At 50.3% G+C, this 19,939-nt stretch overlaps 1 protein-coding gene across 3 annotated transcripts in view; it reads left to right on the top strand.

Annotated features, from left to right (window-relative positions):
- The window catches only part of KCND3 (potassium voltage-gated channel subfamily D member 3), a 232,020-nt gene that overhangs the window by 36,284 nt on the left and 175,797 nt on the right, over positions 1-19,939 (top strand). The gene's annotated exons all lie outside the window — the stretch shown is intronic.

The raw sequence follows: 19,939 nt of genomic DNA, 5'->3' as shown, positions 1-19,939 counted from the left end.
TGGGCCTCAGTTTCCCTGTTGGTATAATAGGGAGGTGTCCAGGCAGGGCAGAGAGGGCCAGGGATATTGTCCCCATTGCTGAGAGAGGGGAAAGCCCAGGTCCTGAGGGGCCAGGAGGAGACGTCAGGTATCCTGCTCACTGAGGTCTCTGTCTAGGAAGCCAAGTAACCCAGTGAGTCAACCCTGGCTTCAGCTGGAATGCCAGTGGAGGGTAGAGGAGGGTTGAAAAAATGAGCCGAACTCAAGCCTGGTGTCTGGCTGCACCTGCCCTTGAATTTAGGAATGCTGCGTGTCAGGAAGAGAAAAGTGGGACTCGAGAGCCCAGGCCAAGCCTGGAAAGGCTCCCGGAGGATGCTGAGCTCACAGCCCAGACCCTCCAATCAATAGGGCATGGCTATTTATAGCATCAGCCGGAGAGAAACTTAATTATGATCAAAAGGAGCTATTTAATACCATGCTTGCAGAAGACGCAACCTCTTGTCAGTGGAAATTAATCAGCAGCTGCTGTGGGTTCCTGCCCCCTCGGGCTCCAGAGCTGGGGGAGGCTCCTGGCAGGAGCTGGGGCACCAGCCACCCAGGAGTGCTAATGATACCAGTGCCCTCACAAAGTCATCTAACGTTCAGTGGTCTCCCGCAGGGCTCCAGATGCATGGGGATGAGGGTCCTGGACCCCGGCAGGGTGGGAAAAAAGGTTTGGGGGATGGGGATTCATGACTCAGCTCAGATCCTGTGTCTCCCTCAAAGCGTTCCCTGACTACTCCTGCCCACAAGCATCTCCCTCTTCCCTTTATTCCTGCAACCTTTGCGGTCTGTCCTACACGTGTGGAACTCAGTATGGCCCCTCCTAGCTGGTGGGAGGGGAGGGGGCTATAAAGCTGTAGTTTCCTCATGCATAAATTAGAGATAATAACAGCCCCTTCTTCATAGATTATGAGGGTTAAGATGAGTTACCACCTGATGACTCACTTAGAAGAGCCTGGCACAGGGCAAGCACTCCATAAGTGCCAGTTGTTGTTACTACCCACGCTACTACTATGTGTGTGTTAATTACCTTTGTCTCCCTGCCAGATTGTTTCTCAAGGGGCAGAAATGGTTCCTTTATCCTTGAGGTGACGTCCCCCAGTGCCTAGCACAGTGATGGCCATGTAGAGGGTGTTTAATAAACATTGCCTGTTTAGTTCATTTGATTCAAAAGCTAAAGGAATTCATCCTCTCACTGATTCATTCATTCATTTATTCTCAAAACCTTTATTGAGCCTTCACATGTCAGACCTCATACTGGACAACCGAAGATGTGAAAACTGTTAAATACAGATGAACTTTCTGTTGGAGCCGCTCACTGCCCAGTGAGGGAGATGAGCGTGTAGATGGATCGTTGCGACACAGCGTGAGAGTGGTATTAGGAGTGTGGCTGAGACCCTGCAGAGGGGATCACAGAGGAGGGGGTGAGTTACCCTTCCACGGATGCCGTGGAGGATTCTTGGAGTGGATGGTATTTAGGGAAGGCCCTGGAGGGTCACAACAGGACATGAAGGGAATATAGAGAGTCTAGGTAGAGGGAAGAAAGACCTGGAGTTGGGAAAGCTGGCATGCCAATCATTCAGGAGCATCTTGACCAAGCTGAGGGTAACCCCAGGGCCATCGCCAGACACTGCTCTCCAGGTCGACATCAAAGGCAGAATTGCTGGTATTAAGCTGTGCGAGAGGAGGGCCCATCTCACAAACACTCTATACAAGTACTTTGGCTCAAAGCCTTTGGCTCGAAGGTCAGTTCCTCCCTAGAGAAAACCAAAGGAAATGCCCCCAAAAGGTGGGCTTAGATTAGAAATCCAGAAGCGAGGGATGGAATTCTGAAGGAAGGAGCTGGAGATGTCTATGTGTCTAGGTCTCCTGCGTGAGATAGTCATTGAAAATTAAGAGAATTCTCACATCTACGAGGACCAGCCCTGCAGGAAACTGTACAGGAGTTTAGGACACAGGCTCTGGAGTCGGACCGCCTGGGCTGGAATTCCCAGCTCCAGCGCTTGTGAGAATAGCTGGGCCTTGACCAAGCGCAACCCCCGGTGCGATGAGAAAGCAGCTTTACTTTATCTCCACTGTCCCTGTGAATTTATTCAGTGGAGCTGATTCTTCTGCTGCCTGGATGAAATCTGGGCCAGATCCCATGACTTTCCAGGTCATGTTTAGGTAACACAAACAGCCTCAGTTCCATCATTACTGTGTCCAGCCCAGTCCAATCATCACAACTTTAAAGCCCACCCAGTGACGTCATCTCCCGTCCCCGATCTGAGTGCTGCTGGTAGAAATAGGGTGGTGGATGTGACTGGCTTTTTTCTCTTTCCTTCTGTCAGTCCAGGTCTGACAGGCTCTCAAAAGCAGGAAAGTTGAGGGGGGTTTCATAAAGGGACTATTTCCAAAGGTGTCGGCAGGGCCTGCAGGTGCCAGGGGAAGGAGAAGTTACTGGAACTAAGGGAAGGAGCCATATGGATAGGGCCACCCGAGGGGAGGGGTACCGGTGAGCAGAGGCAGAGGGCCTGGCATCCTCCAGGCTTGTGAGTCCACAGTGCCTCCTGCTGGAAGGCATGGAGCCTGCTGATTCAGTCCACAGAGGTCGACCTCCAGCTGGAGCCAGGAAAGGGTAGACGGTGGGTCTGGGGGGCAGAGGAAACCCCCTCCTGGGTCCTCTCCTTCTCTCTTCCCAGGTTAGGGCAGTTGGAAAGGGAGGTCCGGGGGGCTGGGCATGGAAGTTCTTATGAGTTCTTTGGGCCCAGGAGATGTGTAAAGCGGACTTTTCTCTTCTGGGGAGCACTTTCAAGGTTCTTTGGAGACCCTTGCCCCACCCAGTCACTAGGAAGCACCCTCAGTTCCCCTCTTGTATGTGATGCCCTCTCCCTGATGGGCGCTCAACTCCTTTCTCAACATTGAGTGTTGGGGGCCCCACCACGTCCCTGCGGGGCCCACCGCCCTCTAGGCAGGCTCTCTCCCTGCTGGTGTCCACCCCCGACCACAGGAAGTGCTCCTTTGCCTGGAAACCTGGGATACCTGTGAGGCCACTTTCCTTTGCTCCACCGTCCAAGCTACCAGTGAGCACGTCCATCACTTTCCCTGTAGATTATTCAGGCCTGAATTAGACACCAGTGTTCCGTGTCTCCCAAGTTCAGAGGACCCATGTAAAACTCCCTGAGAGGTTCCCTTCAAGCCCCTCACTCTTGGCTTGACCTGAACGGGGAGCAGGCAGAACACACCACCTCCTCTCTTCAGCGCCCCTCTTCCACCTCCAACAGCCCCATTGTTCTTACTCTCCCTGACTCGCTGATGGCCGGGGTGGGTGGACAGTTTGGATCCTGCATGCTCGTCTTGCACTTCACTGGAGATGTAGAGTTTCATCTGAAGCTGAGATTAAAGAAGTCCACCATACTGTTCCACCAGATTTGAGTAAGTTAATTAGCCTCTCTGTTCCCTCTTGTATACAGTGGGGATAGGGTACCTTATCAGGTTTCCTAAGGATATAATGAGTTTGTTCCTATAAAGCATTTAGAATAATGCCTGGAATATAGTAAGTGCTCAATAAAGCGCTCTTGTTGCTATTGTTATTATTATTTTCTTTTTCATTGGAACATGGCTTAAGGGGAGGATCTCCTTCTAAAAGAAGAGCTGAGGGGAGGGAACCAGACTTCTCTCTCTGTCTCTCTGTCTCTGTGTCCCTGTCTGTCTGTCTCTCTCCCACTGGCCTTTTAACCCTCCTGAGGGTGGTTAGGAGGCACTGGTTGCCAAGAGAAGGAGGCAAGCATGGAAGTTTCTGGGTTCTCTCTTAGCATTAACCATGGCCTCGGGCAGGCTTCGATCCCGCATTCAGCATCTCCCTCTGGGAAGGAGGGACGTGTGAATGGGAGAAGCCAAGTGGGATGTACCCTCCTTTTCCAGCCACCTTGGCTGTGAGGGGAGAAGGAAGGCAAGGAAATGGTAGCCGAGCTCCAGAAACGTCTTACCCTCATCGGGATGCCAGGAGCTGCAAACTCTGATGTGAGATGGTGAAGCATGGGCTTCGGGTGGGATGAGTCACCCTGTCGGCCAGCCCCAGGGTTTCCTTCTCCTCTTCTTAGACCCTACATGGGAGAGTGAGAGGCAGAGGAAGGGGGAGAGGACACCCAGGTTTGGGGGAGAGGACACCCGGGTTTGTGGAAGAGGCTTCAGAGTCAGCCCTGCCCTTGCAAGGGTGTGGTGGGATCCTTTTGAAAGCAGAGATTCCCAGACACACCACAAGCAGCCTCCTCCTAAGAGGCTTCAAGAGGGCAGTGATGCCCCAGTTCAGGCTGAGAACAGCTCTCTCCTCCTCCCCCTGACTCCTGACCCCTGTGACCGACTCCCAGAGGCTGGAGACAGTGGCTGTGCCCTGCAGATGGACCAGGCGTGCTCCTGGAAGATCCCACAATTCCCAGGGCTGGGGCTGTGGGCCTGGATGCAGGTGTGCCCTGGCCGATTGCGGCACTGGCTTGGCAGTGTTTTGTCAATAATCTCAGTGTTTCACTGAGGACACTCATGTCTTCCCTGCTGTTCCTGGCTCCTGAAACCTTCTCTCCTCTCTACCAAACCCCCTGCTGTCTTTCTGGAGGCTTCCCCTGCTCTTTCATGGGTTTTCTTTGACTCGCCTTGCTGTTGCTTCTTTATTTTCCCTCCCTGCAACTGTGCATGTTCCTGTGGAGCTTTTCCTGGGTCTCTGTTCAAATGTCACCTCCTCAAGAGACCTCCGCAGACTGCCCTGTTGGCAGTGGCCTAATTCCAGCCCTGCTTCACCTGTCTCTCAGCACCCATTGTCTCCTGGCACAATTTTCTATATCTATTTGATAACCATCTGGCTCCCCGCTTCTCTAGAATGTGAACTCCACAAGGGCAGGGACTTCATTCTCCATTGTACCATTTAGCACCCTTGGCCAGTGCCAGGCACATAGTAGGCACTCAATAAATGTTTGTTGAAAGAGTGAAAGAATGAATGTGTGAATGCCCTGCTGTCATCCCTTGGACGTTCCCAACACTTAAGGTGGTCAACACAGAGGACCATCTCCACCACACCTGCCCCATCCAACCCTTCGCCATACACCTATCTACTGCCCTCCTGATTACACATGATTCCCAATTTGAAGAAATCAAGGGCTCCTAGACTGTGTCAGCCATAGATACTGATGAAACAGGATGCAGAGGTGAGAACTGGGGTGTGGACAAGGTGGTGCACGGGAAAGCGTATGCACCGTGGACTCGGACTGATCCCACTTAAGTCCTGGCTGGGCCACTCACCAGCTGTGTGAGCTTGGGTGGGTTACTCGGGTCTGTGGTTGTAAATAGTGGGTGTACGCAAAGCATCTGGTACAGTGCCTGCACACGGTAGGTGGTTCAAAGAAACATAAGCTGCGGCTGTGGGTCTTTACTAAGCTCTAGTGATTGGGCAGGACAGCTATCGCAGGGCGTCTTGCCTCCAGGCCAGAGACTTGGGGTCCTCTTTGCCACTTCTTCTCGGCCACACCTAGAGCTCTCTGCCTTAAAGCCTTGTCACCTCTCCCTTCAAGTGGCTGCAAGGATGGACCCTTCCTCGTGGCCCCTGCAGCCAGCGCCCCCTCCTCCTCTCCAGCCTGCGACTGCTGCCCTGCTGCCCTCACATGTTCTCTTAAAATTCACCTTCATCTGCCCACTTTTCAAGGCCCTCATTCTGTTCCACTCTTATTTTATTCTCTTCTGCTCCAGCCAGATATCCCTCCATTCAATAACTAATCCATTCAGTGTTTTTAAAGCACCTCCTGGGCATCAGGCATGGAGCTGCGGCTGGGTCCAGGAGAGAGCATGAGGAAATGCCTGTCCTCGGGGGGTTTGCAGTCAGGCGGGAGCTGCAGATGTGCTTGGTGATCCAGGGCATGAATGCGGTACGGGAGAGAAGGAGAAAGGCAGTGTTGTCAAACAGCGGGTGACCAGCCCGTTAGTGGGTCATGAAATTAACTTAGTGGGTCACAACCAGCATTTTTTTAAAAATTAAATAGAGCAGAGAAAAAGATCACAGAATGATATTATGGATCACAGCCATAATGAGGGGAACATGTTTCTTTAAAACTTTGTTTCCATTTTATATATTGATATGTGTGTGTGTCTGGTAATGTAAAATATATTTATTTGGGGTCATAGTAAAAATGTTTTAGAACTAACACTAACTTAAGGTATATTGGAGCACCCATCCTGGGAATCAGGAAGGCCTTTTTGGGGAATGACATCTTTAAAAAACCTGAAATCTTAGTAAAAGTTCATCAAAACGAAGGGTGGGAGGATAGAAGCCTATTCAAGGCAGAAAGAGTCGCCCTAAAATGACCAGGGTGGGAGAAGGAGGGCAGAGAAAGCAAGCAAAAGAACCAGAGAACTATTTTTTAATTTCCCCACAAATACAAGTATATTCCTACCTCATGCCTTTCATCTGGTGTCCTCTCCCCTGCCTTCACCAGCCTCCCTTTTCTCTTCGAAAACTGGTTGTTTCTCTTTCCAGCCCAGCCCAATGCTCTGGCCCCAGGACTCTGACCACCCTCTGAGTGGCCTCAGTGCCTCGGTATCCAGCCCTTAATTGCTCTGTGTTTCCTGCATTTCAGTCCAGCTTAGAATTTACTTTAGAATTTATTTTCACCCACAGGGTCTCCTTTGAGGGTTCCATGTCCATGTAAGGGCATCAAGACATGTATCATCTCCACTTTACAGAAGGGAAACTGAGGCACAGGGAGGTCCAGTGCTGGTCCAGACTCACCCCGCTGTGGCAGGCCCAGACTCACCCCAAGGTGAGCGATGGTGACTCCGGTTCTGACTGTCACCAGATTTTCCAGCTTTCCAATGAAAACGTTTTATTTGTATCAAGTTGGACCTTGAACATGCGATGCTCAGACCCGACCCTTCCGCTTGATCATAAACCCCTCTGGGGTGTAGGCTGCGTTTCACACTTGTGCATCTCCCACAGTGCTAGATGCCCAGAATGAGGCTCAGAAATGCTTGTTGTGATTTTCTGCCTACATTGCAATATGACACTAAGGCCCCAAGGCACAGATCACCGAAATAGCACAAACCCTTCTCCCTTTTGTTTTCTTCTCCACGTTTCCTTGCCTTTCTTCTCTGTTTTCTCCTCTCCTCCTCCTCTTGCCTTCCAGAAGCCCTTTCCCTCATCTCTTCCCCTTTCCCTTCCTCACCACCCATGCTTCCCCTCTCCTGCATGCACAGTAAACCTGGACTGGCCGTAGGGAGGCCCATTCCCAGAAGGGAGAAGTCTGCTTGCTGAGAAGGGAGAGTAAAAAAGACCCTGGTTACAGACTTCCAGCTAATTGGTCTGAGGGTCTTTAAGCCTCTCTGGGGAAATGCCCTGCACAGCTGGGATGGAAACTCTCTCCAACCCTGGGGAAAAAAAAATAAAATAAGTGGAAGAACTAGCAGAATAGCCCGACAGGCTATGCAGAGGAGAAGAAATAAATTCTATCCTAAGTGTGGGCCAGAGCTCCGTGCCCCTCCCTGGCACCTCCCTCTCTGCCCTGGTGAATCGCGGGCTCGGCGGGGAGTGATCTGTTTGCTGCTAAGCTCTCGTCTGTGGCTGCTTTTCCAAAAGCTGGAGCCATTTACAGATGGGAACAACGCTCATCTCTGGCACGGGAGCCCCACGCCCAGCACCAGGCCAGTGCCTTGAAATAGATCTTTCTGTAGAGGCTGAGCAGGTGCCCTCAGCCTCTGCCCTCACCTGCCCTTACCTCAGCAGGTGTCTGAGGGCACCTGCTCAGCCACCAGACACGTGGCAGGGGCACAGGCAAACCCACGTGTACAGCGGGCCTGGTGGGCAGCCTCCGCAGAGCAGGTGGACAGGCCTTGCCTTGTGCTTTCTCGACACCAGGGCGCACTGGGAACTTGCTCAATGTTAGTGGAAGGAGTGAGAGGTGGCTGAACAAGGTTCCTTGGAGGTCAGGCCATTACCCTCTGTCTCTCCTCACTTCTCCCTGTCTGCTTACCTGCCTCTCCCATACATACATACACAGTCTCCACTGGAGAAATGTCATCGTATACAAAACAAGGATTGTCATAACAAAATAATACAAGCAAATAAACAAAAAACTAATCAAACAACAAGTATCATTCCAGCCCAGGATTTCACAGGTCCCTGTGATTTCTTAGACATCTGGTCTACCATAGGTCATTTGTCAGCCATTATGAGAAAAAGCCAAGTTTTTCCAAACCTCAGTATCCTCCTTGGAAGTCCCAGATAGATGAAGGAAAGCCCCCACTATAAATACCCCTTCTCCCTTTAGCTCTTCTGGTAACACCATTGTCCTGCCAGAGTATTGCCTAAAGAACACATGATCTCATGTGTCTGAAAACTGGGGTTTGAGTCCTGCTTTCACTGGTTATTAGCTGTGTGATTTAGGGTGAGTCACTTAACCTCTCTGAGTCTTTATTTCTTCATCTATTAAAAGAGAATAACAAAAATACAATTATCACAGAACTGAAGCAAGAACTGGGATGATGTTGGAGAAAGTGTGTTATAAACCTTAAAGTGTTGGACAAATGTTTTGTTTATGCATTGCTTGTCTCCCCTGCTGGAATGTAAGCTCCATGAGGGCAGGAACCTTGTTTTTTTCACTGCTGAATCCCCAGCACCTAGAACAGCTCATGACACATGGCAATGACTCACATGTTGAATGAATTAACAAATGATTATCCAGAACACAGAAATTGGGCAAATCATGTCACTTACCTGCAATACAGCCTCAGTGCTTCTGGGAGAGAGGGACTTGTCCTCAATTTGCCATTGTATCCACGGAGCCTAACAGAGTTCCTGACTCATACAGCCCTATCTTACGTATTTGTTATCGATTGGTTAAGTAAATTATGCATCTACCAGTAAACAGCTGTCTCCTCGGCCTTGCCTGTCCACTGGGGTCCCCGTGATTTGTTTCCCGTGCAGAGTGGGGTGTAGGGACAAACAACAGCTCTGCCAGGGTGTGGATAAGCCCTTTACAAATACAAAGAGCAGCGTAACCTTCTGAATTCTCACTTCTTGGTATTTAATAATGATCTACCAGTCTATGGAGGAGTATTACAAGGAAGTTAGATAAGGAGGAAACAGGCATGCGCTAAACCAGAGGGTCCTGGAGACTGGAGGGTGAATCCCAGCAGGCCTGGACTGGGGACCTCTACCGGTCGTCAGTGAGAGTCTGGCTGCCTTCTTCCATTGAGGGCGAGAAGGGTGCAGACAGCATCTCTCCCATCTTGTTTACATAGTAAGTACCACGGAGAGCACCAACCTGCTCCCGGCCCTGGGCTCAGTGCCACGGGATATACGGAATGGTGGCTCTCTACCCTGTTCAGTTTCTGTCTGGAAACACCTTGCCCCTGTCCACCACCTGAACCCCATCTCACACCAGGGGTTTGGGAGCCCTTCTTGACCCTCCCCAAGAACTCCCCGCCGTTTCTCTCTCACACATATACATTATCATTCCCTTCGTCCTTGGTGTCCCCACTGCACTGGGCATGGGTCCACCATCGCCCCATAGCACTTTGCTGCTATTTGTGTCTGTTCTTTCACTGCTGTCCCTAGAACTGTGCCTGCCACATAGTAGACACTCAATAAATATGTGTTTGAATGAATGAGCAGACTAAAAAGAATAATACACATAACATTCTTAGCCTAGGATCCAACTTGTGGTAAGCTTCCAATCAACATTCATTATTTCCATGATCAAGTTAAGTGAGCCTGGCTTTTGCCCTCTGTGGTCCAGGTGGGCAGAGGGCAGAGACATTTTTCTCTCACACTTCCGAGCCCCCAGGGCAGATGAGCTGACAGATGCAGGGGCCTTGTGAAGAGCATCAGGCCGATGCCAGGCAAGGTGAGCTGATGATTCCTGGTAGTTGGTCGAGGCTCTGGGCAGGCCAACCCCCATCCACGTGACCCCTGATGGGCTGACTGATGGAGCTTTGGGTCCAGCCCCAGGGAACACTTGTCATTGCTAATTGTGTGTCAGAGGAAATCTGCTACCCTGTGTCAAAGGCAATTTCTGTTCTGCTGTCAGAACTCAAAGACCATATTCCACTTGCAGGCAGGGAGAGGGTTGCCTAGAGGTTCCCATTTCCGGAACTGGGGTTGGGGTCTCCCAGGCTGGCTGCCTCCGGCTCGGGCTGTCGGAGACGGCCTGCCCCTGGCTGCCTGTCATCTGCTGGGAATTACGATGCCACTTGTTCTAATTCTTGTTGACATTTCATTTCCCACACTATTAAATGAACCTCTCCAGAAGGGATGGGAGAGAAATTTGCTTTAGTGGGAGAGGAAAAGTAATGTGTACTCTGGTGTTAAACAAGGTCCTGATTTGTTTCCATGCAGAAACCTGAGTGAATCTGGAGCCAGGATCCCAGCCCTTGGGAGCTGGGTCGAAGGTTTGGGCCCAGGTGCATCCCAAGCCATCTTACGTAGAGGACCTGTGTCACATCACTGTGTGCAGGAAGTGGTTAAGACAGAAAGGGGACTCGAAGGGAACCCCACAGACAGCAGGCACCAGGCCTCCTGTTCCCCTCTCCACGCTGAGAGTCTTCATCCTTGGCCGCTCCCTCTGGTGAGAGGCAGAGCCGACACCCAGCCGGACTATTTGCTTTCCCGGGCGACCTGTAGTGAGTGAGAAGGGGCCCCACGTGGTCGGCTGTTACGAGTGAAGTTGGTCAGCATCTGCGCAGCGACTCTGCTCTTCTTTTATCCCAGAAATAGCGGCAGCTGCTGCTCTTCCGAGATAGGTTTGTCAGAGGAGGATACCCTTCCCTCCTACTCCCCCTCCTCCTTCCTGCTTTCCTTTGAGAAGTTTTCGTTGAGCACCTCCTTTGTGCCAGGTACTGTTCCAGAAGCTGAGAACAGCAGTAAATGGGGCAGATGTAATCCCTGCTCTCCTGGGACTTTTCTCAAAGGAGAGAGACATGAAGTATTTGGTTACATCAAGGGTTCAAAGACTTGATCGTACAATGGAAACACTGAGGCATTGGGGGTGAGGGGACATTAAAAAAACCTACTACCTCAGTTCTGATCTCATTGTCCAGGGGGGCAGCTGACCCTCCGGGTATTTCACTCTCCCCAGATAATTACGATGTACAGCAACTTTGAGAACGATTGAATGACAATGTGGTCCGTGCTATGAAGGAGGGTTTGAAGCTGCTTTGAGAGAATAAAATTGTAGGTTGAGATCTTGTGGGGGTGGGGGACCATCAGAGCAGGATTTCTTGAAATCATGTTTGGCCTGAGACCAGAGCAGGGCTTCACAAATTTTAATGTCTCTACAAGAAATCTCCTGAGGATCTTGCTGAAATGCACATCCTGAATCAGGAGGTCTGGGCAAGGGCCAGACCTCCTGGCCCTGCTTTTCTGGTGAGCTCCTGTTCTGCTTTTCTGGTGAGCTCCCTGGTGATGCCAACTCTGCATGTCTGGGGGCCACACTTTAAGTAGTCAAGATCTAAAGGCAATTGGGGTGTAGGTGCAGCTGGGAGCCCCTTCAGGCTCTAAGCCCCCTGGGGCTGAGACGTGACCTCATCCACTCACACACAGCACCTCTGACCCTGCCCTGGGCTGGACTTCCTTAACTCTAGGATGCTGTTCAAAGGAAGGGAAAGTGCCAAAGCCCTCCTCGCTCCAGATGCCTGACCAGGATCCCCCCTATTCGCCTTGCCCCTCTCATTTCCACCTGGAACACTTTCTACGCTGTGACATCCTGTGGTGGTTAGAAATGCAGGCTCTATAGCCAGACTGCCTGGGTTTATGTGCCACTCGATTATTACTAGTAGCATGGTCTCAAACAAATTCATCTCTCTTTGCCTCCATTTTGTCATCTGTAAAATGGGGGAATGGAATATTAGATGAATTAATACTTAACACGGTTCCTGGCATATACTGAGTCCTTAATACATCTTGGGTATTATTTTTCCCTATTATTCTCTTTCCTTCTCCCCTACTAAACACACACATACACACACACACACTCACACACACTTCTCTTGCCTAAACACCTGACCATCCTGCTTTGCGAAGCTAGCTGGGGAAACTACCCTGACCCTGTCCCAGTGCTGCTGTGCTCTTGTCGCTCTGCATGTGTCTGTCTGACTCTTCCCTCCTTCACCCAAGTCAGCGCACATCCCTCCACTGCTCAGAACCTCATCTCACTTAGAGTAAGCGCCAACATCCTTACCTTGGCTGGAGTACTCCACACTTCTTCTCTGAGGTCGTTGGCGTTATTCTTCATTTCACGCCTCCCTCCCAGCTCACCAAAGCTCTGCTGCTTCAGGGCCTTTGTGATTGCTGCTCCCTCCCCCTGAACCACGCTTCCTCCAGGGGAACCTCACTTCCTTCAGGTTTCTGCTCAAACACCCACTTCCGTTAGCATCTTCAGTGAAATGTGCCTCTCTGCCATCGCTTTCCGTCCCCTTGCCTTCGTTGTTCTTTTTCACAGCACTCATCACCGCCTGTCTTATATCTGTATTGATTGTGTAGCTCCCCAACTCTCCAAGGATGCAGGACTTCTCCGTTTTGTTTGCTGTTGCATCTTGCGCCCAGCCTGGCACATAGAAGGTGCTTAATAAACATTTGCTAAATAAATGACTAAAGGTGGGTTCCACGTTCTTACGTGAACGAGAATAGTGTCTGGCATCCTTAGACTCGGCTCTGACCCTGGCCCGAGGCAAATCACTTACCTTCTCTGGGCCTTGCCCTAACTGTCCACGATTCTGTCTTTTTCTGAGACCTCAAGTCAGTGAGGAGACCGTCTGGGCTGCCGCGAAGTGCCCTCATGCGGGGAGGGAGAGAGTGAGTTGAAATGTTGGGAAGGTGGGTTGAGGTCAGACTAAAGGGGTCTTTGAACCCTGGGCTTTGGACGTCAGCTTCATCCCAAAGGCAACGAGGAGCCACTGAAGGTTGTTGAGTAGGAGAGTGGCGAGATCAACTGTGGAACTTCAGAAAGACTGGCTCGGCAGGATGAGCAGGCTGGATGGGGACAGGGCAATCACTCTAGACCCCGTCCGCCCTCCATCGCAGCTCCTCTGCTGTGCGCGCGTGTGTGTGTGTTCAGGCCGGCCCAGGGCATGGAAGACGAGTCTGATGGACCCATTTCCAGGCTGGGAGCCGCATCCCAGGATTTAGAAGCCAATCCCCTCCTCCTTGACTATTCCTGGGAATAAAGCTGGATCCCTGCCCTGCTGTTGCCTCTTGCCGTGTCCCTCAGATGGTTGCACTGTCACTCCCATCTCCTGCCTCTAGGCACAGACTGGTTATAATGAAGGAGAAAGTTTCTAAATGAGCACCAGTGTGGAACAGCCAGCCGGCCTGTCCAGGGAGTCTGCTTGAATTCCATTTATACAGCAGACGTCCTTTTCATCCTCTTAAGACCAGCAGTCTTTGTCGGCTAGGCCTGCACCCGCCTTCCCCCGGGGAGTCTGGTGCCCCCGGGTGGGGCTGGTGGAATAGAAAAGCACAGGGGCTGGTCTGGCTTCAGCAGGGTCAGCATGGATGCTAATGCTGCCTGAGGAGGGCGTGCCAGACGTGGCCAGAGGAGTCAGAGGGTCTGCTTCCAGGAAAGGGATGTCCTGAATGTCTGGGAACTCAGGCTCACCATGGCAGTGATGTACTCATACCACCCCTTCTCTCCCCCAGCCCTGCTCCTTCGCCCTTATTCCTCACTTCGGCAGATGGCCCAGCACCTGTCCTATCCAGGAAGTAAGCCCAACCTGGGGTTTATCCAGACAGCTTCTCCCTCCCCCCACACCTAGATCCAGCCACACCGGCCTGCTGTTCTGCCTTCCCACCAGGTTGACGTGCTTCAGACCCTTATCATCTTTCAGGCAAAGTTATTCCACTAGCCTTCCAGCTGGTCTCCAGTTTCGCCCCCTTCCGGCCATCCCACGATGAGTTACTGAGAACCATTCATTAGCCATTCATTCATTTAGTAAGCATTTATTGAGTGACTCATATATACCAGGAACAGTGCAAGGCACTGGGTGAAGAGAAGACCCACAGTGTCTAGTCGGGGAGACAGTGACCCCAAATCACAGGATAATTCTATAATTCCAGTTGCAGCTAGAAGCACCATGATGGAAAGGCAAGGAGGGCTGAGAGTGCTGGCGAGGGCTCTAATCTAGTCGAGGCAGGGAGTAGGGAAGGTCTCCTTGAGTAGGTGACACTTGAGCAGACCTTAGGCAGTGGCCAAGTGGTAATGTCACTTGGCAAGGTGGCTGGGGCCTTCCCTTCCTTTCTGGCTCCCTCTTAGCACTCCAGCCCCAGCTCTTGCCTGCCCTACTGTGTGCCTTGGTGATGCCAAACTAACGGTCCGCCCTCCATTTCCTGGTGCCCAGCGCCTTTGCTCTGGGTGTTCCCTCTACCAAGAATGCCACCCTCACTCTCCTACCCTGGCCACCATGCTCATCCTTCAAGACTCAGACCCCTCCTCCAAGGAGCCCACCTGATCCACCAGTTCAGCATCACGATCATACCTACCTGGTCCTGTTTTCATCTGTTCAGGGGTCTGCTTCCTCCATGGGACTCTCACTCCTCTCTGTGACCCCTTTGCTCCCCAGGTATGGGCATGTAACAGCGACTTGCTAAAGATTATGGAGCTGAACAGTCTGAACTGGAAGACAAGCCCAGGCTGCCAGAAAGTGGTCTCCAGTCCAGCCACTCAGGTTCCCAGTCCTCAGCTGACAGCTCCCCCAGGGCACAGCTAGTCTTCAGACTTGGGCTGTCCTCATCTCCTTATCAAAATACAAGCCATACAGAGGCACTCTGTGCATGCATGCGTGTGTGTGTGTGTGTGTGTGTGTGTGTGTGTGTGTGTAATCAACAAATTCACAGAAAGCACAATTTTATCAGGGTAAGTTGTTTCCCTGTTTCCTGCATGAATTATACAGAGAAGGCCTTTGCTGTGCATTTTGCTATTTTTATAAGACAGTCTTGCAGCGTTTATTTTCCTTTAGCACATTTGTTGGGATAATTACATAGGGGGCATGTGTGTGTCTGGATGATTGAAAAGTGGATTGGGGGGTGTTCCATGCCAAGGGCAGGCTTGGAATGAGGTTGGGATTCCAGGAGGATATGCTCTCTGGACCTGCAGCCAGGGCTTCTGGACACACCTCTTACATCTGAATGGGCAGTTTGCCCATTTGCAAAGTTTGCTCAGTTTGCAGCAAAGAGGCAGTTCTGCTTCTGTGCCCAAATTAGATGAGCTAATGCCAGTGAAGGATGGAGCCTAGTGCCTGGCATATGTAAGTGTCCGGCAAAAGACAGAGGCTGTCCCAGCTTCCTCATTATCATCAATAGTATTGTTGCCGATGTAATTATTATTTAGCATTTCATTATTATTATCACCAATTGTATCACCGAAATCCTCTGCTCATTGTACCCATCATACTAAAGGTTTGCATCTCCCAGGAGGAAAGGACATGTTTTTCTCTCTCTGAGCAATTACAACCAAATAAAGAGAAGATATTAAAATGATTTCGTTTATGTAGATATCTCTCTACGTAAATGAGTGAAAACAGGCAATTCAATGATCTGGGAGTAAGGGAAACAGGTGGTGGCAAAAATAAGCTAAAGCTGTGGGCTCTACAATCGACTCAACCATCTATCTGCAGTGAAGCTGTGGAGAGCGTGAGATGGGTCGGTTGGACCAGTTTTAAAGGTTTTGGCTGATGATGTATCTGAAGGACCTTGTTATAAGGCGGTTGAATGTATAAAAGGGTCCCATTGACATGGACTCTAGGAATGGCGTGTCAATGAAGGTCCTTCTTGTGCACTTGAGAATGGACCTAAAGGCACAGGTCTTGTGTACATGCTCTGTATTAAATACATACTGAATGTATGGATGGATTTGGTTTAAGTCTGGTGACTTTCAGGGCTTCCTGCTTACCTCGATTTGAAGTCAAGAAGAGGTGACCTTTTTCAGCCAACTGACCTGGATAAATAAACAAAAATGAGAAGAGTAGCTAACAGTTATTGAGTGAAACTCATATACCAAGCATTATGTGTTCTCTACATATTATCTCATTTAATAAACAGTCGCATGAGTTATATACTATTAGCATCTGCATCTTACGGCTGAGGAAGCTAAGGTAGAGCAGGTTGAGGCACTTGCCCAAGTTCATCAGCGTTGATGAACCAAGTTCATCAAAGGTGACCAAACAAGGACAGAGACTCTGAGTCCAGAGCCCATGCATCCAGCTGCGTCCTTGCCTGCAGTGTTCACACACAGGTCCAGGGCAGGCACACACACACACACACACACGTTCATACATACATGCATGCATACACACATACTCATACACACACACACACACACACACACACACACACGTGCCCACTTTTTGTCAAATTTACATTCCTTTTTCTTTCTTTCTAAGAATGATATTGGCATTTCCAGGACACACACAAGTCTGGTAGGGTAGCAGTCTGGGATTAATTTACAGACTCCCTGTGGTTTAGACAACTGCGTTCACCAGGTCTGTCCAGGCCTCCCATGCCCGAGGCTGACGTTCCTTGTTGTGGGCAGCACCTCCCAGGTCTGGTTTCCCTGATATCATTGGTCATCAGCTGTCCTGATCCCTTGGCAGCCCATGGCTTTTAAGGAACATAAAACATGTGCTTGGGCCAAGCCTTTGACTCAGATGCCCCTCACCAGTCCAGAGACGGATGGAATGGGCTTGGGGGCTGGGGAGTCATGCGGGATGGGTGGGAGTCAGACTTGCAACAGCGGAAAAATAGCCCTCCCTCCTGTGTTCCTCAAGTCACTTCCAAATTGTCCTCTCTCCCCAGCAGTGGCCCAATTACAGGGCTGGAAAGCACTGGTTACTTGGGAAGATAGCTGTGATTATAGCATGTTCTCACCAGGATAAAAGATGATTCCACCTGGGGAAAGTGGTCCAGGGCACCACCACACTGTTCTCACAGCTCCCCAGCCTTGTCGGTCTCTCTGAGTGGCAGGGAGGGGTGTGAGCAGAGACGGAGGAACTTTCCACCTACTCTCGTCCCACCCAGTCCGCACCAGCCAGCTTCCAGGACCAGCCAGGGCAGCCTTGACCTCAGAACCTGTTCTCCCTCCTCCCATTGACGCTGGTGTCGCTAACTCTCCACTGCCGTGGGAGGATATTCTGTAGCCTGTTTTGTCCTGACCAGCTCCCCACATGCCCAGGGGAGCGTGGTCTAGAATAAAAATTCATCTTAGTAGCTGCCTTCAGAAGTGTATAATCAAAAGGGTAAATCTGCCTGTAAAAAATCATACATGCATCATAAACGTCAGAGCCAAACAGAAAGAGATCTGGGTGATCCACACCTCTCCAACAACATGATAACTGTCATTGTTGACTGTTTTTTGGAACTGGGGCTCCTTAGTCTTGGGTGGTCAGGGCAGCTGCCTCTTGCTATATGGAAGGGAAGTCTAGTAAAAGTGACTAGAGTTCTGTGGGTTTAATCCTGGAAGGCTTCCTGGAGGAGGAGATTTAAAAAAAACAAACCAGAACTGGGAAAGCCCATCAGCTTTAAAAGGTGAACCTTGGCCTCCCTGCCTCCTTTCCCACATGCATGTCACTCTTGACTTGATCCTGCTTCCTGGCCTACCTTTAAAGGTTCATCCCCAGAGCAGCCTCTCCTGACATCTTAGGAAACACTGCTATAATTTTGCTATAATTTCCTCTTCTGCCAGGATTCAGAGCAAATCCTGACAACAGCTCCCTGAGGCTCCTAACGGAAAGCTCATGTGGAACCCTAGGGGTTCTCCACTCGACTCTGCCCCTACCTCAACCGCCCTTTTGAACTAGTGTTCACTGAGCACTTACTATGTGGTTGGCACTGTGCTGGGCAGCTTCTGTGCCCCATGTGTCTCCACGATGACTGGCACATCATAGGTGCTCCTATGAGTGCACTCCATCATGAGTGCTGGCTGGTGATTGGAAGTCACGTAGCCAACAAATAGCTGGGCGTGGATTGGAGCCCAGTGCCCAGTGACCCCAGAGCAGCACTCTGAACTATATCAACACCATCACACCACACTGCACTGTGTTCTTTTAAAATCTCTAGGCCACCTGTTTGCAAACTTTTAGCCTGAAATGCCACTCCTGTTGGGTACCTCCTGCCGGGCCAACTTTGCGGTGGATGAGTAGAACCAGGAGCATGGCATTGTCACAAAACCAAGAGACCAACATGCGACAACATAGATGAACTTTGAGCACGTGTGCTAAATGAAATAAGTCAGTACCTAAAGTTGTCAAATTCACAGAGACAAAAAGTAGAATGGTGGGCAGTTACTGTTTAATGGTTACAGAGTTTCAGTTTTGCAAGAAGAAAAATGTTCTGGAGGATGGATGGTGGTGATGGCTGTACAACCATGTGGATGTACTTAATGCCACTGAACTGTACACTTAAAAATGGTGAAAAAACAAAAACAAACCCAAGAGACCAAGCCCTGAGCACAAGTGAAGAGGGTGAAGCAGATCAGGAGTTGGTCCTTTTGCCGTAGACAAAATAATGGCCCAATGATGTCCATGTCCTAATCCCCAGAACCTGTGAATATGTTGCAAGGCGAATTAAGGCAGCAGGTGGGATTTACAGCAGTTGTTAATCGGCTGACCTTAAGAAAGGGAGAGTGTCCAGGGTTATCCAGGTAGGTCCAAGGTAATAGCAAGGGTCCTTAAAAATGGAAGAGGGAGGCAGAAGAGGCTGGAGGGCTGCCATATGAGGACTTACCCTCTGTTGCTGCCTTTGAAGGGGAGGAAGGGACTGTAAGCCAAGGATTTTAGCCCAGTGAGACCCATTTCAGACCTCTTTCCTCCAGAACTGTAAGGTGATCCAGTTGTGTTGTTTAAGCCAGTGAGTCTCTGCTAATTAGTTACAACAGCAATAGGAAAGGACTGTAGTCTCAGAGCAGCGATTCGGAGCTCAGCAGTCCTGCCACCGCAGTAAGCCTGCCACTGGAAGATCCGTGTCAGGCTGGCCCATTTACAACGCTTGAGAGATGTTCTAGGGGAAGAAGGGAGCCCTTATCCCATAAGGCAGAAGATGGGTCACTGCGACTGCCCCTAACCGTCAAGCCCCGAAACTGTGATAATCATAATAGCAAGCAATTACACAGCCCTATACCAAGCACTGTCCTCAGCTCTTGTCTCGTACTAACGCATACACTCCTCATAACAATTATGCGAGGTAGTTACCATTTTACCCCATTTTACAGCTGAGGAAACTGAAGTCCAGAGAGGTTAAGTGACTTGATCAAAGTCACACTGCCTATGAGGGGTATAGCTGGAATTTGAACCTAACCTCTAGAATCTTTGCTTTCAGCTACTACACCGTGAAAATAATAGGCTCTCCTTTTTGTGGGACCCATTCCTTGAGGAAGAGAGTCTGGATTTAGGAGGAACTCTGTGGGTTTTGGCGGGGGTGGGGGTGGTCCCTCCACATCCTGTTGGACTGCTTGTTTATTTGGGGGTTGTGAAGGCTCTGTGAAGCAGTACTAAAGCTCCAGGAGTCAGACCCAAATGGAAAGTTATCCTCAGAGAAGTGCCCCTCCCTCCTCACCTCTGCTTCCCGTTCCCATCCCCCTTCTTCCCCCCCTTTCTCATCCGCCTCTGGTAGGTAACCAACCAAAGTGTGTGTATTCCTTCTGCACCAATGGACAAGATACCTGTGTACCTTCTTCCATCCCTTTCTTCCTTACGTGAGGGGTGGCACACTGTAGATAGTCTTGTGCTTTGCCTTTTTTTTTTTTTAACATCTTTATTGGAGTATAATTGCTTTACAATGCTGTGTTAGTTTCTGCTTTATAGCAAAGTGAATCAGCTATACGTACACATATGTCCCCATATCTCTTCCCTCTTGCGTCTCCCTCCCTCCCACCCTCCCTATCCCACCCCTCTAGGTGGTCACAAAGCACCGAGCTGA

Source organism: Phocoena sinus, chromosome 1 (genome assembly GCF_008692025.1).
Source record: "Phocoena sinus isolate mPhoSin1 chromosome 1, mPhoSin1.pri, whole genome shotgun sequence".
Taxonomy (NCBI): domain Eukaryota; kingdom Metazoa; phylum Chordata; class Mammalia; order Artiodactyla; family Phocoenidae; genus Phocoena; species Phocoena sinus.
This window is presented reverse-complemented; position numbering and strand designations above follow the sequence as displayed.